This window comes from Pleurodeles waltl, chromosome 7 (genome assembly GCF_031143425.1).
Source record: "Pleurodeles waltl isolate 20211129_DDA chromosome 7, aPleWal1.hap1.20221129, whole genome shotgun sequence".
NCBI classification, from domain to species: Eukaryota; Metazoa; Chordata; class Amphibia; order Caudata; family Salamandridae; genus Pleurodeles; species Pleurodeles waltl.
In genome coordinates, this window is record NC_090446.1 from 904,524,161 (window position 1) to 904,551,024 (window position 26,864).

Genomic DNA, 26,864 nt, shown 5'->3' on the forward strand with positions numbered 1-26,864 from the left:
TAGCCTACTGAACACTTGCTGACAATAAGCACTGGCACATGCAACTTAATTTCTAACCTACATATAACTAAAGCATTCTCAAATCAAACTTTGTCTCAATAAAATTCCAAAACATGCTTAATTACCCGGTACAAAGTTTACCGAGTGTTTTCAGTAGGCTCAGCAACTGGTACATGAAGAGGCTCTTAAACATTCTTCCTCCTTTTTTCTACTCTTCATTTCCATTGACCCCTTCCTGTACCTTGTTTTCTACCTTAGACTTGCAAGTGCTGTAGCCTTCCCTGTTCATTTGTTGGGATTTTATTGCCCACCGTTATCCTCAGGCTGCAGTCACTCATTTTGTTTAGGGGTCTGCTGCTGATTTCTCCAGTAGGCAGCACCAGGCTCTTTCATCTGTTAACGCTGTTTGTAGTCTCTTAGAGAGCTATACATCAACAGATGCTGTTTTCAGAAAGTGGACACTGTTCTGCTTCTTTTCTGTCTTCTCCGAAAACAACAGTACTCCATTTGTGCTGATGGGCACAAATAACTAGATAGCAACAGGCTAAACCATAACCCTTTCAAGTTCAGTTTGTAGGGGGGTTTATAGTTGACATGTGGGGTGGCAGCAGTATTTTGCCCAGAGGTCACACATAACCCAGGGAACCCCACCAACACAACACATTCCTGAAACGTAGACACCCTGGGAAGGCAGATAGTTGTGACATGTGGATCACACTAACTTTCGATCCGTAACCGACACAATACAGTGGTGAAGTGCTACTGTGAATACCACAGTATGTTGTCATGACGTGGACCAGCATCCCCGAGACTTGGGGGCACTAGTATGCGCCCTTGTCGTCTGGTGGCACTATCTCCAAGACAGCAATGTAAGTGTAACACTCACTTTGCAGAGAAAGCTGCTAAACATAAACTTAAAGCCATCACGCCAGTGTTTGTGGGAGGGTTGATGGTAATAAAACCTATCACACGCAGCGAGAGCAGCGTAAGGTAGGGGAAGCGGCAAACGAGCTCTGTTTTGCAGCTCCTTGATAGGATAAACTATACAGGGTGGTCCTTTGCAATCTGCAAGAGTTAATATCTCTCCACCTAGGCATCTATTTTGGGCTGTTTGAACATTGTTTATTCAAGTCCATTGCCAGCAAAGCAACAGAAGCAAGGTGCGAAAATAGCAACGCTCAGCTCCCTTATGCATTCCTTCCATCTCTGGCGCCATTTTAAAAATAGTGTAAAAACTCCGCGTTCGAGTTTACATTTACTTCGGAGTACGGTCCGCGTGCGCCTACTCGATCTAACCCCACACTCCCCTGAAGGGTATCTTTAAATCTGCCCTGACCTCAGTAAACTAACATTTACTTACATCTCCACACCCCGCAGGACGTCCTTTTCTTGGGTGGAAGAATTACATTTATAAAAAGAAACAGTTTTGGGGAACAAAAAACAAAGCAAGGAACAGTGAAGTAACGCGGCAGCGCTTTGGCGCCAGTATGCAGTTACCAGGACTTCTGCAGTGTTGACCTGACAGGGATAAGGAAGCAAAGGAGCGTCGCACATGGAAAGGTGGTGCTATGAAAGAGCGCGTGCTCGATGGGGAGGAGAGGGATGAAGGGGGGGAATTGGGGAGCTCTTCGGTCCAGTGTACACGGAACCACCAAGGAAGAAGTGAAGGAGAAAAAAAGCAAGTCTGATACGAGGTGAAATGTTATTTCTGATCCTGTGTGGCAGCTGGAGAAGGAGTATTTTATGGTCTGTTCCTTTTGGCACATTGTGATCGCCCCGCCTTTTGTACTGAGTTGAGCTCCTTTGACATTATTTTTCAGTTAAGTAGAGTGGTGTGCTGTTTGTTACTGCTTTCAAGATAAAACAGCAGGTCTTACAGATGATGCAGGCCTGTACTGGACGCCAGAGTTGATTTTCTGTTGTTAATTGGTGAAGGAACACAGTAGACTGACACGAGTACCAATTGAAATCAATCGTGTGCTTTAGGGGAAAGAGAAATAGTCCGGTAGACTGATACAGGCATAATGTAGCGGTTGTGTTGCTCCCTACTGACCGCAGGCCTTAGTTCTAGTCGCTTTATCCATCCCACTTCTATTCATGGTGTGATCTTTGGTGACATACATTTTTCGTCTGTGTGCCACAGTGTGCGTACTTTAAAAAAATCAGGAGTAATTTCAAAGTGAGCTATTTGAAAGTAATAAGAAATAGATTAACAGATGGAGATTTAGTGATATACGACCTGCTCATCTCCAATCACTTTTCAAGTGTAGGTTTTTTCTGTGTTGCTTCTAGCAGGAAAGTGCAAATAAAATGCCACTTCCAAACACGGCATCAACTTGACTATCACACATAGTTGACACAGTAATTCCGTTCTCCAGATATTTTTGAACTGCTGTTCATTGGTGGATGTATCGAGTTTTCTCACGCTTTTTTTCTACCATTAAATATTGTCATCCTTCCTGTCTGAGGCCTTCTCATCAGTTTTCTGTCAGTTTAGGACGCTATCTAAAACTACCTATTTGTTGGGGCATGAACCAATCTGATTCAGCTGCACAAATGAGCACACTTTTAAGGTATGGGAACAGACCTTGTTCTCACAGGGAAAACACATGGCCAGAGTTAAGAAAAGTGGCGCTACATTGCATGTAGCGCCACTTTTCTTGCGGCCCCTTGCACCCCACTACCTCCACAATGTGTGCACTGTATTTAAAATATGACTATCCATGGCACAGGGTAGGGGTAATATCGTCAGAATTTCTGACACTATTGAGGTACTGTTCAGAGTTAGTGCCAACATTTTGGTGCAAACCCTGAACAGTACATAGGGGCCCATTGAAAACAATGACATGCCCCCTTTTAATAAACTTAATAATGGGGTGAGAAAGCTAGGGAAAACAAGGCGCTCGAGTTACAAAAGGACCACAGATCTCAAGAAAAGAGGATGCCTGCACGAGGGTAATCACCCAACCCTCAAATTGGTTCCAAAGGAACCATAAAACTAATCATGAAAAGTGCGGTACCTCTTATGACAATCCGTAAACAATTTAGTTTCTGTAAATAACAGATACGTTTATAACTTTTTATAGATCAAACACTCAATTCCTTGTAATTCATCTACCAAATCCCATCATTAATTGTTGTGCATAGTATCATACATTGTTATATTTTTACATAAGTCAGGCCAAATTGTAACAATCAATTTATTGTAGTTTGTCCATATTGTATATGTGATCAAGCCATGATTCAAATCAGCCAACACGTGTTTCGTCTCGGGACAATGTTTCCTTATATCCCCAACGACTTCTTCAGGGCTGAAAAGATTTTTGAATATATATTGATACATGAAACCAAAATGCTCCAACTTGAGATTGAAAAAAAGTCATAAAAGGTCCCAAATAAAAAGATATTTACATAATCCAGTATAATCAAGAAGGACCACCTTATATTCCAAAGGAAAGATGAGACAAGTGAAAAAAAGGCAAAAAATGTATGTCCACGGGGCTTTCCCAACCCCAAAACAACTATGAAGTATCCCTAAAAAAGGGGGGAATTTTTGCTGACGTCATGCATTACTCTTTCACCGTGATATAAAATACCCAATACACACCTCCATGTAAAAAGTGAAAATCCCTTAGTGTCTAAATTTCACCTCTGTGTAGCATGCCATTCACTAAATGAATCCACTCAAATGGCCCAATTAACCAATACTACTGGTGCCTTGATTTAAACACAAAAGACAGATTTAGTTTCATCTGTCTTAAAAATACATGAGGTAACTCACCACTCGTCTTTATCAATATGATTCTATTACAAAAACGAAAATAAACAAATCCCAGTGAAATACCAACCTCTTATAATCCAATCCTTGGTAAAATAATAGCACAAAGAATATATAATACCTACATTGAGTCCTCCAATCAAAAAAAGAAATCCATCACAGCTTAAACATGAAATACTCCAGTGTTATTCTAAATGTAAAATATATACAGTAATAACCATTAGTTGTCATCCAAGGTACCAGTAGTTACTAAAAATAAACTGTCCTAACTTAGTCGCTCACCTGACTAGTGCACGTGAATAAATAAAATCAGTAGTCAATGGCGCAGGACATCAGCGTGTCGAGTAAAACCAATGTATCAATTAAATCACCGAACAGATCTGCATAGAAAAAGATATACTTTTAACATTACTCTCAAGTCAACAACCTTCAAGTGTATAAAAGCGCAACATAAATTTACCTTGGAACCACCGATACGATTCCAAAACAGCAACCACAGTTAAATCCGGCGCCGAGTTGCGAGTACGCACCGTTCGTCTTCTGAACCCGGAAGTTAAATACACTTCCGGGTTGAATCCCGATTGTCAGAATAAACAACGGACTGCCGGTAATGTCCGTAATGTTCAAATTCACACCATTTTATACACATGTTCTACCGGGCAAACCGCTTACACTTTGCTCAATTTCAATACTAATTTCAGACAGTTATGGAAACTACAATATAGCTGATAAACAGATATTAGCAATCACGATTGTAAACAACAGCTCCTCGGTAAAAATCAACACGTGTCCTATTGAATCAAACCAAATTAAAGCCAACAAGGAATACGACATCTTAGATGATTATTTCCTTTTAACAAATATCGCAGATCACATCACCCTTACCATGAGCCGAAATTAGGAATATTAATGGTCCAACAGCAATTATGAATTTAATCTAAATAATGATCAAGCCAGGATTCAAATCAGTCAAATAATTAATCATTGATTGTTCTAACTTATTACTCAATTTAGCAACCTAAGGAAGTATTCATGTTCCAAATTTTATTACCTTGTTGGAGAATTTTGGTTGTTATAATCGTTACAGAAAGCAATATATTAAACATGTTACATAGACAGATTATTACAAACATGAAATTATAACCATAAGAAAAATCCAATTTTATATCAACCAACATTAAAAATATCATTAGTCAAATACCAGTTTTGAGTCAATCAATCTAAGTCTTGCACATAGTTAAGGTTTTTCTTATCTATTGACCGATTTGGCAATCCAAGAATATATTTATAGTTCATAACCCAATTTGTTTTGAGATACTCAATTATTATAATCATTGCAATGAACAGTGTATTATATAAATTGTATGAACACATCTTCTAAGTCATAAATTTATTTCCCTAAGAAAAATTCTAGCTCTCTATCAGAGTTGAGGCCACACTCAACAGTTCTGAGTTTCATGATCCATAATGCTTCTCTTTTTCGCAGGGCCAATTCCCTATTACCTCCCCTAGGGTCCCTGGAAATATGTTCCAATCCAAAAAATGCAAAACATTTCTGCATCGTTTGTGAGTTACAGTCCATAATATGCGAAACATATATGCCCCCTTTTAATGCCTGTTCTGAGCAGGCATTAAAATGCCAAAAAAAAGATGCTAAGAAATCTTTTAGATTTCTTTGCACCATTTGTTCTGGCCTCCCAATGGGGGAACAGCCCCCTCACATACATTATGCCTGATGCAGGCACAATGTGGCGCAAATGGGTACAAAGTGGCGCAATGCATGCATTGCACCACTTTGTAAATTGGGCACAGCGATTTTGGCCTCATTGGGCCACATTAGCGTAAAAAAAAATGACGCTAATGTGATGAAGGAGGTGCTTGGGGCTCCTAAATATGACCCACAGATTCCTTCCGAGGGGCACATTAGCTAAAAAGCAGGCTACTCTCTGTAGTGATAACTGTTTGTCTAGTCCACCTATTAGGCAAGGAGGTGGGCTAGACACAATGGGTATCCCTTCCTCTGGCACGTGGTTCTACCGTCCTACAAGCACAAAGGGATGGTAAGTATCTGCCATAAGCTTTGAAAATATGTTGCAAATCTGAGCATTTTGGCCACTCTAAACTGTGCCAAAGCCTTATTCCCTTTAATCCCTCTAGGCTAGCCCTCTTCATTTGATTTTCTGCCTACCACCTAATGGCACATTTCATTTAGAAAAAGGAAATTGCAGGCAGGTTACTTAGAGGCAAGAGTTCTGATCAGACTGAGAAGTTAAAGGTCATATGTGTTTGTTCCTAAAATCTGATCTCCACTTACTCTTGTATAGGACATGATTGCCAAAGACACTGTTCAAAGGCTTGGGAGATGCAGTCAGGCTCCAGAAGGTTCCTCACACTATTTTCTCAAAATTGCCCAGTAACACAGAGTGCTGGCCATGAAAATTACATGAAATATATCTATAGAAATTGTGGAGAGTGGTGCAAGTGCCAGCCAGCAGACCCCTTCATGGGAATCTTCTTTAGTAGCATTGTTCGTTTGGGAAAATGTTTATGCTCCTATGGTCCCAAAGACCGTATCCATAGAATATAAGAGAGTCCTTGCACTATGAAAACTTGCGGGATTGTTGGGACTGACCATTCTTGACTGAAAGTGAAACCAAGGCAGGATCAAATAGATGTTTTAAGCGAATAGAGTGTACAATGAGTTCCCATTACAAGCATTCAAAAAAGGTATAGTAATCCAGTCTAGAATGTGATTGACAGGAGTAGGCCGAAAAGTCATATTTTGAGAGCTTTGCAGGCCAAGGTGTGAAAAAATGGCCCCAATAAGAGTACTTGAAGGAACTGGGAGCTTCATGGTGTAATGTATCCAAAATGTTGCTAACTGGACTGGCATTTCCACAATGCAAATTAAAAGAATGCCTTCAACTACCATAATGCTTTGGCGCAGATACTAAAAGAAAGACTGTGCCGTGGTGCATGATATAAGAAAAAAATTGCACTGCAGCTCATTCACTCTCATTGCCTTAACCCAGAGCCCTTTCACCGGTGGTTAACACCCATAGCTTCCCCAAGAAGCTGAAGCAAGCAAAAATGTTTTGAAGATTTAACCATGCACTCACAGTGCAATATTCATAGATGGCATGTGTGAATGTTTCTGAGTAAGAACAAGACAAGCTTCTAAGTCAGCTATTTACACCTCCCCATTTTTCTTCAGAATTTCAACACAAATTGTGGTACAAGTAATCTTCAGGTACTACTCTTAGATTTAATCTCTCTGCCCATACATAAATGTCCTTCCTTCAATGGAAGTGAAGAACTTCCCTTATTCTTTCACAGGCCTTTTATAAGTCTAATTACAGTCTTGTCTGCAGTTTCGTCCTAATGTAACCGCATCAGCTCTTGTTCCATTGTCTGAGTGGGTCCCAACATAAGCTGGGGATGTTTAGCTCTTGAACACTGTAAAGATAAAAAGGAAGCATCAGAGCTCACTCTTGTATCTCAGCAGGATCGCATACAAACTGCAGAGCACTCACAATGAGTGAGAAAGATTCAGCCCTGCCTCCTCTCACCTCCTAGGTCGATGATAGGTCAGCGGCGGCCGCTGCATTACTCGGGGGAAAAGGTGGCGGGGTCGGAGACGAGGTGAAAATAAAAAATAAATAAAACACACTTATCTTGTCTCAGTTCCTGCCGCCTCGCTTGTCACTCCTCCTGTGGTGTCCCAGACTTCACTGCTGGGACACCAGCACAGGCTCCACAGCCATCCTGGTGCTGCTTTCATGCTATATGTAGCCTGAAAGCAGCACCAGGATTGGTCTGAATGGCTCGGACTGCCCCTCAGACACAGCCCTGAGGTCTGTACAGTTTCTCCAGCCTGGCTGTAAAACATAGCCAGGCTGGAAATACCTAAGTGCGCATGTGTGTTTGGCCAGCCTCAGGCCCCTCTCCCATCTCCCACGGCCCAGTTCCGCCTTTCCCTGCACTACTGCCTGTGCCAGAAGCAGAAAAACAAAACAATAGTAAAGTATTATTTTATTTTTCTGCTTCTGGCTCTGCCAGTCGGGGGACGCTCCTTGGCCATAGCAAACGAGCCGCCCCTGTGGTAGGTGAGTGATGTGTGCACAGAGAACCTCTAAAGTCTTATTTCCCAAAAGTCACCCCAACAACACATTCTGGGGTAGGTGGATTGGGGATGGTGTCAAACCTCAATTTGATGAGGTGAGTCCCTCGATAAGATGCAAAATAGCATATCAAAAATAAAAGTGACTTTTAGGGTGGAAATAGAGAGTTTAGAAATATTTATTATAAAATTGAAAAGGTACAACACAGAAATTGTAAATTCAGATGCATAAAGTCATTGTCATGAAGGCATGCAGCAATAGAACATTACAGGACACAGGCAAAATCAAGAATATTATTTGAAAACTGCTGATTCATTGTGGTGTGTGCAAAAGAATACCATTTCAGCAAATCAGAACATTAAAAATTAAAGTTTCATACTGCCTTACTACCTAAACATTATCCCACTAGATATATATTGATTGGTTAAAGCTCCCTCTATGCTAATGTCATCTAGAGATTGCAGAACAAACTAATTGCAACCAACAGTGAACGATTTTGAATGAATGCAATATAGCATGCAGGGGGATGAAATCTTGAAGGTTAAAACATTATTGTGCCCAAGCTAGGGAGACTTCTTCAAAGAAGAACGTAATTCGAAAATAAACAAACACGACTTGCAGGAATGTGTGCGGCAGAAATGATAAACAGTGAAGGTTCAGAGTGAGATATCCATTTTGAATAAGATGACATTGAGACCTAGCTAAGGACTAGTTAGCATGGGCTGAGTAAAAGCACTTTAACAGGTCATATCAACATTGTTTTAAAGGAAATAGCATTATATAAGTGCACGATTGTAAATTCAAATGTAGATCCATTGGTATGCTCAACGTTAAAAAATGCACACATAATAGAAATGCACAAACATTTCTACCGTAGCATGATTCTCTCCCCCTTCTCCTTGCCTGAGGGTGGATGAAACTCTAAACCCACTCCTATTACAGAAAGTTATGCCATGCCTTTTCCCTTCTTGGTAGTAAGGGATGGTGGAGTTCTCAACGCAGTTTTCCCTCATGCTTCACCAGGCTATAAGAAAATAGACAGTCGTCCATGTACAAGAACTGCTGATTTTCTCATTCCTGGTGAGTTATTCTCCTTGAACTCAGGGTAAACATTGACGGAATCTAGGAAGTGGGTAACTTGGCTTGAAACCAGTGACCTCCTCCCTCACTGTCACAGGTTCTCCTTTTTGTGACAAGAGACGCTGTTCGAACACAGTCATATGTACAGGAGGACTCGACATAGATGGGAAAAGCTCCCTGTCCATTTATGGAAGAATGGCTACATTCTGTGTATGTATGTGTTTTTAAGTCTGGGTGCCCATACAAGACCCGCTTAGGCCATGGCAAACAAGCTTTAAAAGGTTACTAAAATTTATAGACTCACCGGAGTGCAGGCATTTGGCTTGACAAAAAAGCTGACATTCAGGATAGATTGCGGATTGCCTACCCAAGCTTGAAGAACATCATTGGACCCTAAACTTATACAAATACTTAAATCTGCTTGGACACTGCAGCTTCTTCTCTCATAGACCATTTAGAGTTGTGAAACCATGATCTCTTTGATTGGCTGGAAAATGTTGCAGTAGAATTTACATGGTGTAGGAACATGCCTCAGTGTCCTGGAAACAATAAAGGAATCTTAAGGGGAAAGGGAGAAGCATCCCCAGATACCTAGGCTCAGATGAGGGAGTTCCAAAGCGAGCCACCCAGATTTTATCACCAGGTTCATGGGTGACTGAGTTTCTCAAATCCAGATCAAGGGTCCAGGAACCCTTGGCACTTGTTGGACAACTCACAGGTTTCGTAGTCATGGTGATGGGTCCACGAGCCCAGAAGGCTATTCAAAAAGGGTACATGGGTATCCCTAATTAAAAAAGAAAACAAGCAAGCAGACTGATTTACCTACAATGAATATAAAAGTGGTTGCAATTTGTACACCACCTTTTACTGTCTGTACACATCTATTAATAGGTCGACTTGCAGGCTTCCAAATCATAGTGGATGGAAATTCGATTTACCTCATTAAAATGAATGAGGGAGTTTGCAGATTACAACCTAGCTATAATTTGTTGCCGTCACAGGGATGGTGGCCTGCTGGGGTAAGCAGACCAATATTTCTATCATTGTGTTCAACTAAAACAACCTTTTTTTATACAGCTTGTTGTTTTCCTTAAAGGGAAAAGGATGCGTTTTAAAAAAAGTGAAACATTTCACAAACTTTTTGTAAGTGTCCATTACCTACTCCTAAAAATTGTTTTTTTCATCATTCACAAATGGGAATCCCTTCCTGTTGCGGACGGGCTGCCATCTCCTTTGAGGTGTCAGCAAAATATTAATATTTTGAGACTGGAATTCGCTCTCAAAATCATTTTAAACACCATTGCTAATCAGTATTGTTTACGGATGCCCTAAATATGCACCTTCCCCATACCAATTTGGTGTGGTTTCCTAAAACCATTTAAGGATTCAGAATAGCTATTCTAAATCGTTAAATGGGTTTCGTACATTTTGTAAAAGGGTACGGCAACATTTAGATTCACAAAATGGATGGATTTCTCATTTTCCTGGACAAAACAATAGCAAGCATACTTCAATACACTGAAATGTAAGGAGGGTGTTATAAAGCACCATTACATATGAGGACCAAAGCAATAAATTGACCAATCATGTCCTCAATATCAGATGATTTAAAGAAAATACAAATAACTTTGAATACAAGCAATTGTGCAATTACTATTTCAACTGAGTGTCACTCCAGATACTCACTCTTGCAGTCATAGAATTCTTATACACTCATCATTAACGCTCAACGAGTATCTCATTCACATTTTACTATTAAGTTATGTTAGTATGGTAAAAGAAAGTAAATTTAGGTAGTGTCTTATTGCTTTATTATTTGAATTTGCAGAGAGAGAGAGAGAGAGAGGTTGGCATTGACTTTCTAATAAAAGAGGCAACATGCGCACTGCTTAAACATACTAACAAACCATACGCAACGACTATGCCCTCAAGGCTACAAACCACCAGGAGTTTGTGGCTTTCTGTTTCAAATTTTGCAGCCAAAAAAGCTAAATCTTTGCTGTATTTTTGAGGTGGGCATAATATATATGCCTGCCTCAAAAATACTGCAAGGCCTATGCTCTGCCACTGCTGGAGACTGCTGTGTCTGAATCTGTAACCTTGCAGAGTCTCCAGCAGCACAGCACCTTGAAATGGAGGATGTCTGATGCCAAAGAGAGCAGGTTACAACATGAGCAGATTACAACATGAAACCTGGTGTTTCTGGCATCAGACAAGCTGGGTGTGAAGGGCAGAAGGTGCTGGGCCTGAGCATGGAGGGAGGGGGTGTTTGGGGCCTAACAGTGGGTTGGGAGTATATAAAAAAAATGCAAAAAAAGAGGAGACAAGGGGGAAGGTTAGGAGTTAACAAGAGACATTGGGGGCAGAGGGAAAGGAGTGTAGCGGAGAGTAGGGAGCAGGAGTGCCTTGCAAGGGCCTGCAGAGTCTGCAGGGGCAGGCTGCAGGCTAATTACACTGTGGAGTTCTTTGCATTTCAAAGGCTGGCAACAGAGGAAGTTAACACCTCTACTGCCTACCAGCCTGTTGCTCCCCTCCAAGTAACTAGATCTTTACAAAAGTGCTGATTTCTAATTTTTTTACATATCATGAAATTGTGATATCCTGGGGGAGTCTCTACAATAGGACAAGTCACGTCACAAACTACAGCAGTGATTTCACAGGTAACATGATATATGACATTATCCTTAACTTTATCAATGGATACAATATCACTGTTTAGCTATGGGTTGTTATGTAAAAATGTTGTGCTAGTAGGTGTTTAGACATAGTTATATTCATTTTTTGAGGTTATAAGCATCGCAGTTGGTGTGCAAATTATGGGTTTAATGGTTACAGTGAGAGTTATGTATTGGATAGATATCTGTGGAATTGAGGGTTTTTTCAGCTTTAGTTCATAACCATGTTCCTTCAATCGTGGTTTTTTAAAGAGAATTTGAATACTTGAAAAAAGGGATGCAGAAAACAGCTTGTGATTTTTACCCTGAAAATGTCATCAACAAATGGTTTGTGGTGCTAGAATCACCATCTTCCCAGCTTTCAGGAACAGGCAGACTTGTATCAGAAAACCACAGTTTTCAACACAATTTTGGCATTTTACTGGGACATACCCCATTTCCACTACTTTTTTGTGCTTTGAGCCTCCTTCCAGTTAGTGACAGAAAAGGGTGTAAAACCAGTGCTGGATCCCAGACAGCTAAACATTTCTGAAAAGTAGAAAACATTTCTGAATCAAGCAAGGGGTCATTTGAGTAGATCCTTCAAGGTTTTCCTACAGAAAATAACAGCTAAAATAACACAAATATTGAAATTGAGGTGAAAAAGAGCCATTTCTGTCTTCTATAACTATTTCCAGCTATGGCAGATTTTTGAAAGCAATATACTGTTTCGTCTGCTGAACCCTTCTGGTTGGGGGGATATATAGGGCTTGTAGGTTCATCAAGAACCCTTGGTACCCAGAGCCAACAAAAGAGCTGCATCTTGCAATGGGTTTTCATTCTATACCGGGTATACAGCAATTCATTTGGTGAAATATAAAGAGTGAAAAATAGGTATCAAGGAAACCTGTGTAGTTCTAAAATGGGCACAAGATAAGGTGTTGAAAAGCAGTGGTTATTTGCACATCTCTGAATTCCGGGGTCCCCATAGTAGCATGTGAGTTACAGGGCATTTTTTACACACTGTCTTACATTTGGAAGGAAAAAATGTAGAGAAAGATAAGGGGCAATAATACTTGTTTTTCTATTCTGTGTTTCCCCAAGTCTCCCGATAAAAATGGTACCTCACTTGTGTGTGTAGGTCTAATGCCCGTGACAGGAAACGCAACATGGACAAATCACAATTTTACTTTGAAATCTGATGTGTTTTTTGGAAAGTGCCTAGCTGTGGATTTTGGCCTCTAGCTCAGCCAGCACCTAGGGAAACACACCAAAGCTGTGCATTTATGAAAACTAGACACCTAGGAGAATCTAGGATGGTGCGACATGAGGGGCTCTCACCAGGTTCTGTTACCCAGAATCCTTTGCAAACATCAAAATGTGGCAAAAAAACAATTTTTCTTCACATTCCGGTGATAGTAAGTTCTGGAATCTGAGAGGAGTCACAAATTTCCTTCCACCTAGCATTCCCCCAAGTCTCTTGGTAAAATTGGTACCTCAATTGTGTGGGTAGGCCTTGTGTCCCCGACAGGAAATGCCCGAAACCAAACATGGACACATCGCATTTTCCCAAAGAAAGCTGACCTGTTTTTTGCAAAGTGTCTAGCTGTGGATGTTGGCCTCTAGCTTAGCCGGCACCTAGTGAAAACTTCCAAACCTATACATGTTGTAAAACTAGACACCTAGAGGAATTTAGAAAGGGATGACTTGTGGGGCTCGCACCATGTTCTGTTACCCAGAATCCTTTGCAAACCTCAAAATTTGGCACAAAAACACTTTTTCCTCACATTTCGGTGATAGAAAGTTCTGGAATCTGAGAGGATCCACAAATAATCTTCCACCCAGCATTCTCCCAAGTCTCCCGCTAAAAATGGTACCTTACTTGTGTAGGTAGGCCTAGTACCCACTTCAGGAAACGCCCGAAAACGCAACATGGACACATCACAGTTTTACATTGACAGCTGACGTGGTCTCTAGCACAGCCGGCACCTAGGAAAACCTACCAAAATCTGTGCATTTTTTAAAACTAGACACCCAAGGGAACCCAGGATGGGGTACCTTGTGGCACTCTCACCAGGTTCTGTTGTCCAGAATCATTTGCAAACCTCATGGTAAAAAAAACACTTTTTCCTCACATTTTGGTGATAAAAAGTTATGGAATCTGAGAGGAGCCACATATTTCCTCCCACCCAGCATTCCCACATGTCTCCCGATAAAAATGGTACCTCAGTTGTGTGCGTAGGCCTAGTGCCTATGACAGGAAATGCCACAAACACTACGTGGACACATCAAAATGATCAAATACAAAACTACCAGTTTTTGCGTGGTCACCTGCGTTTCTTGGTCCTGGGCTCAGCAGCAATCTAGGGAAACCTACCAAACCCAGACATTTCTGAAAACTAGACACCCGAGGGAGTCCAGGGAGGTGTGACTTGCATGGATCCCCAAGTGTTTTCTTACCCAGAATCCTCAGTAAACCTCAAATTTAGCTAAAAAATCTAATTTTTCCCACGTTTCTGTGTGGGATCACAACACAGGCACAAATTTTCTACCACCCAACGTTACCCTCAGTCTCCTGATAAAAATGATACCTCACTTGTGTAGGTGGGCCAAGTGCCTGTGACAGGGAAGAGCCAAAAACATGTTGAAATTAAGGGGAAACCAAAGCGGGTCCAAAAGGGCAGTTTGAAGAAAAAAAAAACGTTTTTAGGCTGACAAGTGGGGCAGAATTTTTATTGGTATAGATGTGACAGTGCTGGGTGGTAGAAATTTTGTTGATCCCTGCAGATTCCGGAAGGTTCTATCTTAAAAACGTGGGGAAAATGTGTGATTTCAAGCAAAGTTGGAGGTTTGCAAGGGATTGTGGGTAAGGAAATGGTGCGGGTACATGTAAAACACACCACCCTGGACTCACCCAGATGCTCAGTTGTTAGATGTGTCTAGGTCTTGTAGATTTTTCTACATGGCAGCATCCCAAAGTCCAAAAAGTGCAGCGCTCACCATTCCAAGTGGGACAATTTTGAGTGTTAGCCGATCTCTCATGGCCCAAATGTAAAACCAAAACTCAAAATAAACAAATGTCCTCTTGCTTGCCATTGGGATAAGAACTTTTAGCCTAACGGGTCGCTCCCCATTAGTAAAATAAAAAAAAATCCCTGGTGCCTAGTGGTTTCTGCCCCCTTTGGGGACATCAGCCTAATTAAAATGGGCCAATCTGCCACCCAAGGTGGGCAGAAATGGCCTAAAATAAATGTGCACCCCACTGGAGTGACCTTTGCCTAACAGATTGCTCCCCTTGCATGTAACTGACATAAACAAAAAAAATCCCTGGTGTCTAGTGGTTTCTGCCCCCCTTGGGGGCAGTTTGGCCTAATAAAGAAATGCCAATCTGCCCCCGGGGGGGGCAGAAATGGACTAAAAAACTATTTACCCCCCCCAAAGGGAGCCACCCTTGCCTAGGGGGTCGCTCTCAACGTGCAGAAAATAAAAAAACAATGATACCTGGTGTCTAGAGGTTTCTGCCCCCCGGAGGCAGATCAGCCTAATTACAATAGGCAGAGGGCCTTAAAAAAATATCCCCCAGGGAAGCGACCCTTGCTCAAGAGGTCGCTCCCCTTCATTGTTTATAATAAAAAAACAAATATCCCTGGTGCCTAGTGGACATTTCTGCAGCCCGATTGCTTCATGATCGGGCTGCAGAAATGCTCAGACAGACATGAAAGGAAAGGCATTTCTCTTCCGATCGCATAAAGATGGCCTCTAATGAGGTCAGCGCACGATTTCACGCTGACGTCATCAGACGTCACTGTGAGGGGGTGGGATAGCGGGGTGGAAAGAGAATCGATTCCCTTTCCATTCTTGCCCTGGTGGGGTAGGGGGGAGGCCTACGGGGGGAATGCTAGCACTCCCCCATGCTCCAGTGCCAGGACGTAATGTTTTTGTCCTCAACACAGCAGCACTGTGCCACGGGACATAACCGTTATGTCGACGGCACACAACCGGTTAAATAGATATTGCATCCCTATCAACCTCCCCCCGTACTGTCAGATTCAGTGTCTGAGATACATTGAAAATCACTGCTGTCACTAAATCCCTGCAAGGTGGTATCTGGGTAATGGTTTAACTGTCTCAGAAACTAGGAAAAAACAGGGTGGGTTTGTCTCATTTATTGGAGGCTTCCAAAGACTTTTAGCATGGGATAAGGAAGATTTCAAAGGAGCAAGAACCAGCTTTGAGATTACAAAAATAGGGCAGGTACGAATACTCCCATGGAAACAAAGGTAATTGCTGCGGGGAGACCGGGCCCTGTGAAAACAATGTCAGCCCAAAGAACCCGGATCCTCTGGACCCATACCCGGGGGGGGCAAGGTAAAGCACGTCACGTTGGTATGCATGGAAGAGCGTGCCAAAGTATGAATGCACAAGGAAGGAGAATCCACTAAATGTAGCGGCAAAAGAGACAGAAGGAGAGACTGGCGGGAGAAGGAGAAAAAATACAGAGACCACAGGAGCAAGGAGAGCGCGGACAGGGACTCGAACAGCGAGATGATCATGGCCAGAGGCCCAAGGAATGAGGAGAAAATAGAGGGCGACCCAAGAAGAAGGGACAAAGGAAGCAGGACAGGAGAAGACAACGAGCCAAGAGCACCCGATTGGAACGCTGAGGCCCACTATGTCCCTGGAGGGGCGTGGCTGTCACAGGTATGCGATTGGTTACGCAATCAGTGGCAGGGTTGGGCACAGGGGAAAAGGGAGAAGGGGGAATAGATGGGACTTAGTGACTCAATTGTCAATATTCTAATACCACACACTGACACAGACATGGTGTTATACGAGAGAAGGTGGAACTAGGGTGATCTCAAATCTCTTCTACACATTTGGTGACACACGACACACGGGTATTCCAGAACCTATTTTTTCTACTTCGACTAACCTAAGTTTACCCCCCCACCTCATGGAACCTAATGTTATGCTGGCACGCTCCTAAGAAAATAATTTTTAATAAATATATATATATATATATATATGTATATATATATATATATATATATATACAAATATATACATATATATATATATATATATATATATATATATATATATATATATATATATATATATATATATATATATAGGAAATCACAAGGCACTTACCTGAAACGGGGCCCTTATTTTCCTTTCCCCCCATGATCTCTTGTGGCAAGGAGCTTGGAGGACGTTGGTATATTCCTGTAACGAAAGGAAGAAAAATCGCATAAGAAAACAGAATAAAGGAGAGCGGAAAACAGACAAAACCATAACTCTGAACTATCCCCAAAAGAAGACTTGATTCCTTTTTTTGTGTATTAGTTTTGTCAATACCTCTTGGCGATTCTTTGAGGGACATTTTTTTTTTCATTTGTCGACGGCCTCAGTAATAAACGCAACAAATATGTACTCAGATACCATCCTCGGTGTGTTCCTTTTTCTGTAATGTTGAAAGATAGAACAAGGCTTACCGTTGTAATTGGTGACGGTTCTCTGATGAGCTCCTGTCAGAACACTATATTGGGCGAAAACCCCAGGACACCAGAAGATCAGCAGGTCACAGACTGAGGAATCAAATCGTTAAGCTGAGAAACAAGGCATAGCCAATAAAGTCAATATAAAGGGAAACAAGGGATCCCTAAGTGTAAGCAACTAAATAACACACCAGGTACCTGTCTGATGTTAAAAAAATACCTTACATCCTGACTATCCCACACATACATTTGAACTGCCCATGATAACCTGGAAGTGAAGATGTCTGCTAAAGCTGTGTTGTACAGTCTAGTGTTTACAGGAGCCCAATATCTACTTCCCTGTCTTCCACAACTTACAAGTCTTTCTAGCCTTGCGAGTAACTTGATTTCATAGCTTCAACAACAAAAGTTAGGTGGTCAAGGAATACTCATCCTGACATATATGCCCTATTCTGTTTCTATTTTCCCTAACTACCTATTTTGTTTTAATTTTCCCTAACTATAGCAAAAGGGTTCTGCCCATTTAATCCACCAGTAACCTTTGCTTTTGACTAGTTTTTCAAAATTTTAGTGTGAATGAGTCTCACCACTTGTGTCTCACTCACAGTAAACTCATGATAATTGGACTGAGTAGGCTATTCACCAGTATTCACCCTTTACAATAAGGCCACTGCTGTGCAGCTAGGTTAGGAGTTGATTCTATGTGAGCATGTATGCATAATCATGTGAGCATGTGCAATTGGGTTTCTGCACACAGGTGGCCTGTCACAAAAGGGGCTCTGGAAGGATTAGTACTGATGTGGGGTATGCCTTAAATATGAGTGGGCATTCATGTTGTAGGTCTGAAGGATTTACTAGAAACTCTGCGGCTCTTTTCGGTTTTATACATTATAGGGTAAAATCTGGCCTAAAGTACAGTTTATTTTCACATAGGCCTACATGGTCCAAAAAGGTAGCAAGCTAAGTTAAAACAAGCCCACCGAGTTTGCTGTCACCAGTAACTCACACATGCATATTATGGGACTTTACAATTCATTATATTTCTCAGGTTTGATGCATAATCAGATTCCAGGTCTCTGTCCCTCCTTCCCTATTGAGCTAAATGAATTACTCTGCTACCCAGCACAGTGATGACAGACCACCCCACACAAAAATTAAATCAACAGGGATTGGCCAAGTCCCTGGGAGAAGAAAAGGGTGGGAAGGTTACCTGCATCCGATAATTAGTTTGTCACACTGCACTTGGTCTGGGACAGCACAGACACACTCAAACAAATGAGAGGCTTGTCTTTGAAATTTTGATGGGAAAGGATCATGCAGCTGTATCAGCTAGGGGCAAAGCTGAGGCTCTTGAAGGGGCTCTTACCGAAGATGCCATTTTTAATTGTCTCAGAGATCGTTGAGAGCAATGATGGAGAAAAGGTGGCAAATTGGAAGGAGAAGCCACCTGATACCCTGCAAGGATGGACTTTGGGAATTCTTTTTAAATATGTGTTTTTGTAATTTTTTAATAACAGTTGCTCAGCATACACTGTTTGACACAGACTTTGATATGAATGTGGGGCATCACAGGTAAGATGCACAACAATATCAGACATTGGGACTGTGACTCCTGCTGATCCCCAGGATTAGAATGGGTCTCTCCAGGACCTATGGTGCTGCCCCCTTAGGTCTTCAGGGGAACAGTTGTGACGAAGGACCTGCTAAGGGACACTGGATGCCCCCCTAAGACTTCTGTAGACTTACCCTGGACTTCTCTGCTGACAGACGGGTGCCCTGCAGGATAGCCAGAATGCCGTGTGGCCTGTGGAGTGTGGCAGGGAGATTGTTCTGCTTACTTGCTGTGGACGGACTGTGGAAGATGCCCCACCTACCCCCACAGGAGAAGAGAGCCTGAGGAGCACAGGCAGAGGACATGTATGGCACAGGCAAGAGTAAAATTCCAGTTCTCCACACATTAAGCCATTTAGCAGCAATGAGACCTGGAAAATATTTCCTGGTGGCTAATGCTCACCACCAGGAGCAAAAAAAACATTCTTGAACCAAAACGTCTCAACAGAGCAAGAGATACGCTGCCTTGAATATGTAACTGTTTAACATAAAAAAATTAAAGAAACAAAGCAGGTGGTGGTCCAACCTAGGTCTCCAAATAATCCCTAGGTGGGACTGGGGTTTTCACAACCATTTAGTTAGTATTCCCTTCAGGTTGGGGGCATGTGTGGGGCACCTTCTCTATGTTTACTTTCTGCCCCCGTGGGCCCTCACCTTCCCATAGAAATGTATTTTTGCTTTGGGGACTCCACTCCTGAGGTATTGACCAGTTTGCTGGGCACATTGCTGTTTCCATATCTGGGGGAGGGAGGCTCATGCAGCATCACAGAACTGGTCCCCAAAGGAAGATGCCAGCTCCAATGCAGCACAGGTGCTATGCACGATTAGTCAGCAGGGTTCCAGGGGCCTTGCATCCACCTCCCTACAGCCCACAACAAATAGTTAAGGCTGTGGGTGCTCTAGGTGGGACTGGGGCACCCATATCAAAAATAATAAAAGAGAAAAGCAGGCCACAGACTCAAACAAGAGTGGGTAAACCCACTCATATCAATAGCACCCCATAATGCCAGGGAAGTTTGTTTATTTCTTCCTTGTGGTAGTCCAGGGAAGGGTAGAGGCACCACTAACATATGATACAAGTGTTGGGGGGGGGGTTCAGGGAGGACAGCAGTCCACCAGAACAGTTTTCTTAAACGTCACCATAAGTCTCTGGGGGCATTGCAATTGTAACTCCCAGGAAAGGTTATCATTGACTTCAACACTCCCAGAGCTCCTCGGCTTTGGAGTGTAGTAACCACTTGTTTTTGGTCCCATGGCTCTAGTTTGTGACAGTAGAAAAAGACTCTAACACACATGTTTATGTTTGCCATGAATAGAAATTTTTCATTGATGACACTAGGGGGGTCCTTTTGACCTCGGCGGTCTTTTGTCAAAACCGCAGAGGGACCGCCGTGCAGAAGACCGCCAGTGGTGGCGGTTTTCCGCTCGGCGTAATGTGGCTATTGGCAGTTCTCCGTCCTTTTTCGGACGGAGAGCCGCCAACAGCCATACTGGCGGGCGGCGGGGAAGTGGAGGTTGCTCCACCTCCACCGCCACGTCAACAGAACACCGCCCACCAAATCACGTCCTGTGATTCGGCGTGGCGGTGTTCTGTTGACGGTGTGGTGTCGGCGGAGCAGCCCCCATGGCATCCGTCCCCTCCCGGAGGATCGTCGGACCAGGTAAGTCGATCGTCCGTGAGGGGAGGGGGGTCGGGGGTTGTTGTGTGTTGTGTGCGTGCATGGGGGTGTGCATGTGTGTATGTAGTACGGATGTGTGAGTGCCTGTATGCTTGCGGGGGTGTTGTGAGTATGGGAATGAGTGCGTGTATGTCTGTAGGTATGTCTGCATGGTTGTGTGCGTGTATGTATGAATGTGGGTGTACGTGTCTGACCGTGTGTGTGGATGTTGGCATGTATGTCGGTGTGTGTGCGTGTATGTGTGTTGGTGCATGCGTGCGTGTCGTGTGTGCGTGAGTGATGTGATGTTGGGGGTCGGGGTGGGGAGGGGGGTCCTGCCACCTTTGAGGGGTGGCAGGGGTGGTGGGGGTGTAGGGGAGGGAGTCGGGGTGGGGGTGGGGGAGACCCCTATCAGTGCCAGGGAAGGAATTCCCTGGCACTGATAGTGCTTACCGCAATGGATTTCATGGCGGTTCCAACCACATGAAATCCATGGCAGTAAGCCGGGTCAAAATACCGCCCGCGGTATAGTGACGACCGCCGGGCTGGAGACCCAGGTCTCCAGCCCAGCGGGCGGAACGGAGAAGCGGCGGATGACCATGGCGGCATGGTAACCGCCATGGTCATTAATTCCAAAAAAAAGACCGCCAACCTGTTGGCGGTCTTACCGCCGCTTCTCCGCCGTCCGCCAGGGTCGTAATGACCCCCTAGGTTTTGAACAGTGCTGTATTTACCCTTATAATGAGTTATTTTCAATATGAATATGAATATTGTTTACATTGATTCCAATGATGGCACATTTATGAAATATAACACATGATTGCTTTAATTAATGTGGTGAAGGAAATGCACTCAGAGGACAATAACTTATTAAGTCTTGTTGCGTGCCAGCGAACTGGGATCGCTAGCACACACCACTTCTCCTGAGTAGGCCTTAGACTGTTCTGCTTCCCTTACCCTGTGAGAGTAAATTGCTAAAAAGGGGTACTTGGCTCCCAGTTATAAGACAATGTCAGACCTACTACTCATGAAGGACTCACATCCTTCATACCAATAACCCAGTTTCTTACACTAACCTTTTGGGCAGTGATATTGGCAACAGCAACAACAGAAATTTCCATGTGAAGGCCAGCTAATCAGAGTGTACAGATTTGCTGATTTAAAATGGATGACAGGTACAAAAGCTCTCTCATCCAATGGTGTGTCTATTTTTAAAAAAATGATCCACAGATGTTCTCTAGGTATGCAAATCTGTGGAGGGTCCCCAAGTGAATCTCTATCATTTAGCCTTAGAAGCCAGATCAACATCTTTTTGTAACAAGAATTTCTCAAAATCTTCTGAACTGAGTTACAATTAACCAATCACACATGATTATTTATAGTTTCTTGATAAGTTTGATCTAATTTGGTTTAGGAGTTTTTGTTGTAGCAAAAAATATATTTCATGTAGGAGTAACATAAAAAATGTAGATTATTTGACCCTTCTTTATTGCCTTCCTTGAAGCCCCCAAGCAGACCAATTTGAAATGTAGTCCCTATTGGTAGTTAATTGGGACGTTTTGAGCACATTCATCAAAGAGTGCCAAATTTATAATCAAAGCAAAATCACTTTCTTAGTGGAAAATCAAACTATAACTACAGAGTCATCATCGTTGACTTGGAAATAAAATGCATATGACACAGGCAGTCACAGCACCTGTGTAGTTATGGTGAATACAGACTTCCCAATGAAAGAGCATGTTTTGTTTTACTGATGACTTTGGTTGTGTTTAATGATCCTGCATGACACTTTCCAATGTAAAAGTTCATACACTTTGGATTCTTCATGGCAAGTTTTATGCATCCATGTCATGTGAGGTCCATGAAAGTGGGCATTGTCCATGTTAACTCCCACAGGATAATTTGCACCTAAATACAGAAATAGCGGCTAAATGGAATTATACCAAACTTAGCAAGTAAGTAGAACATTACTCAATGACGTATCTTTGCTTGGTGTAAATTTGTTTAGTAGTTTTGGTAAATCAATGTTTTAAAAGTAATTCATCTAGTCATAAAGAGGCTACATTTTAGAGATATTTGAACCGTTAATCTGTGGATCCTCTACAGGAAAATATTTACTGTTCCTGATATTGAGGATATAGCACTAGAACAGACTATTGAGATACATGTGATGAAATATAGTGGTCTGACCAACAAATTTCACTCTCTCCCAATATTTCCAAAACAAAAGTGATTGATACATTTTTTTAAATTGGTGAATGATGATATTGGCAAATCAAAAATGAACCATAGTGTCAACAATCTGAATATTAAAGAAAAGCAGATTCTTTATTCTTTGCGCAGTGACAGGTCTATAATAATAAGACAAGCTGACAAATAAGGGAACATGGTGGCATTTAATTTTGAAATGTATGAGAGGGAGGCATTACAGCAACTGTCTGTTATTAATGATTCTGACCAATGCAAAATTGTGGACTACAACTGGTCTAAGGAATGTCTAGCTCAGTTACTATCCAAGTGGTATCATTTAGGGTGCCTAGACATGAACGGAAATAGATACTTAAGCGTTGAACATCTATTTAGACCAATACTTTACTTTCTTCCCAAGATTCATTAGGGGGGAGCGTGCCCTCCTGGGGGACCTATTGATGCTGGTATTTGGTCCAATACTAAGAGAGTGTCTGAGTATACAGACTTGTTTTTGGCAGCACTAGTTATCATCTTGACTTCTTATATTAGAGATTCTGAATGATTCATTGAAGAAGATAGTAGAAATACAATGGAAAGATACCTTTATGCTTGTTACCATTGATATCAGGAGTTTGTACATGGTGATTAGACATGAAGATGGGATATCTGCTTAATGGTATTTCTTCTTGTTTACTTCAGCAGGTCATACACAACATGTACATTTGATACATAAATTAACTGACTTTGTGCTAAGCAATAATTATTTTCTATACCAGAAAAAAATGTATCATCAGAAATATGGATCGGTTATGGGTGTGAGGTTTGCTACCTCTCATGCTAATGTTTTATGAGTTGGTATGAAAAAGCTAGCAGGAATGAATCATTACATGAGGGATGTAGTAAGGTGGTAATTTGGATTAGATTTATAGATGTCATTTATGATATGGAATAGAGCAGAAGAGGCACTCATTAAATATCAGTACTTCAATACCAATGGAAAAAATTTAGAATTAACAATTAAATACCATAGGGACACTATACAGTCCTGAACTTGGAATTGTATGTTAAAGATAGAAATTTGTTGAGCTGTTTATTCAGAAAGGAAACTGCAAGCAATAACATCCTCCCTTAAAGTTCAGAGCATCCGGTAGTACAGAAAATAAATATTCCATTTGGTGAAATATTAAGACTTAAGAGAAATTGCAGTGACCCAGAAGAGTATGCTAAGAAAGAAGAAACTGTCGTCAAATGTCTACTACAAAGAGATTATCATTGACAAACTTCACAAAGTTCTACGGATAAGATTGGACACATCAATAGATAAAATCTCACAGTAGATAAAAAGAAAGAGATAAAACTGAGAAGTTGAAGACCCAATAAGATTAGATTTAGACTCAATCAGGTTAGATTTATAACTAGTGTGCTGAAAGTGGTAAGATCTTTAATATGTTGAATAAACATTGGAAAGTGCTGAGAACAGATAAGAATTTGTTGCACATTGTGACTTCAATCATGTTTCTAAGGTCAGTTACAATGAGGATTATTTTAAGTCCAAGTGACACTATGCAGTAGCAGAGTGAGAAATCCAATTGGTTAATGGTAAAACCATCAGAGTGTTGCAAATGTAGTAATTATGTATATTGTAAATTTATGCAGGATAAAACCTAATTATTTAAATGAAGAGCTGAACAGAAAGAGTCTATTAATCGACAGCTTTTAATTCTTCCCATACATACTGTATATACATGTTTGTATTTGTGCAACACAATGTATTGGCTCAACTAATTGTCCACTAAAAGAGAGAAGGAAAGAGCATTTTAATGTTATTAGAAACTGTGACAATAAATATCCAGTAGCACAATAGTTTGTACAGCTCATAAGTGAAAAGAAATGGACAAATTGACTCTAATTGGGATGGAACATGTGCAGAATAATAGAAGAGAAGGAGATTGTGAACATAAGTTGGGGTCAGAGAAACTTGGTGGATTGATACAATGCTAACAAAATGGGTCTTAATTTTGATAAGGAATTTCAAACGGCCTTGGGATAGTAGGATAGCCAATGCAGGACTAGTAATTATTTTCCATCAGTATCCTTTTACGGGTGATTCAGGTTCAGAATTGAAAAACTGTTTTCTTTACACTCCTTTCTTCATCTATTCTTACAGGAGTATGTCCTGTGATCAAATCTATCTTGTATTTCTGGACTTGTCTAGAGATAGAGATAGGGCTTAATGGGAAACCACAGTCCTTGATGCGGAGAGATAGGATTCAAAGCTACTAGAAATGGAAATCCAACATCAGGAGTGCTTTCCATGTCGTAGGTAGATTGGCCATGCGTGATTTATTTGGTCATGCATCTTGTCTGTATCAAGCATACATTTTTAGAATTGTCTATAAAAAGAGATATAATGCATTAGGGAGGGAGAGACATATGCCCTCATTACAACATTGGCGGTAAAAGCCGCTTAGCGCCGTGCAGAACACCGCCAACACACCGCCGAGGAACAGCTATTATGACCCACAGCACGGAATCCGCCAAAATTCAGACATCCACACAAGTCCGCCACATCAAAGGTCAGTGATAAACTGTCGAAAACAAAACCTCCACCGTCACGCCAACAGAAGTACGCCCACACTATCACGACACATGAATCCACTTGGCGGTCTTTCAACCGCGGTATTCCATTGGCGGTACACACCGCCGCTCTCAAAATACACACACATTTACCAAACACAACCACATTGGATAATTCCAAATACACACACCTGATACACATACACACACCACTCCCACACACCCAATACAATATAAAACACACACCCACATCACCCACAAACCCCTACAACCACAATTACAGAGAGAAGGCCAGAGAGAGACACCACAAACAACTACCAAGCATCCACAGGCACATAATACCATCACCCACATAGCTTCCACGCACCTCACACAACACACCACTGAATATCACCCCACACATCACAACACACACCACCCCACACATCACCCACACCACCCCATGGCACGGCAAGGACACCCCAGGTTCTCTGAGGAGGATCTCAGGGTCATGGTGGAGGAAATCGTCCGGGTAAAGCCACAGCTATTCGGATCGCAGGTGCAGCACACCTCCATAGCTAGGAAGATGGAGCTATCGCAGGAGTATATGGAGAAATGGACTCTGGTAAGTCAAAGCTTTACTATTACATCCCCCACCCTACCTGCATGCCATCACATACCCCCACCCTCACCCTCACCCCATCACTCCAACTCCTCACAAATGTCCCACTATCACAACCCACCATACCAACACCAAGCCCTGCATGCAACAACAAAGCATGGACACCCATCACCAAAGCATGCCCACTGCACATACCCATACAACCCCCTAAACCACCATCACACAAGGTCTCACACAGGAATGCAAGCACTGGGGTACACGGTCATCCACCTATTGCACACCATGGCACACACAGATGTACTAAACATCCTTTTATACCCCTTCAGGACCCCTACCCAACGTCATCGGACAAGAGGGTCCACACATGTCCATACCACCAACAGAAGAGGCCCACAGTGATGACAGCAGCTCTGTCCAACTGGATCTAGATGACCAGCCCGGCCCATCGGGGACCTTGGGACAGTCGGTTCCCCTCACACAGTCACAGGCCACTACAGACCTTCCCCCCTCTGGAAACACCAGCACAGCACCCACCCAGCGGGCCCATACCTCTGTCCCCAGGACACGTCAATCAGCAGTGTGTCCACCACTACAGGGAACCCAGGCTAACCCACCACCCCAACAACAACAGGGACCTGGGGGCAGTGGTAGTGGGCACATGGTCCAGGGGACGGAGGCCCAGGAACACAGGGGAACTGGGAGGGCTGCTGTGCGACAGGGGGAGGACAGGCCAAGGGAACACACTCTCCACAAGGCCCTCTCCTCCATCATGGGAGCCTACCACCACTCCAAGGAGACGATGGCAACGGTACTGGCCAAGTTTCAGGAGACCCAGCGCCTGCAGGAGGAACAGTATTTGGGCTTCAGGGAGGAACATCAATTCCACCCTGGGCACCATCGTAGGGGTACTGAAGGAAATACTCAACACCAGGAGGGACACTTTGGCACAACAAGGGGCCCCTGACACTAGCATGGACGATGAACTGCCCACCACTTCCGCCGGTGCTAGTAGACAGGAGGCGCCGCCACAGGACCACCACACCAGCACCCCACCCCCTGCAGAGGGAGAACCACCCCGCAAACGGTCCCTGAG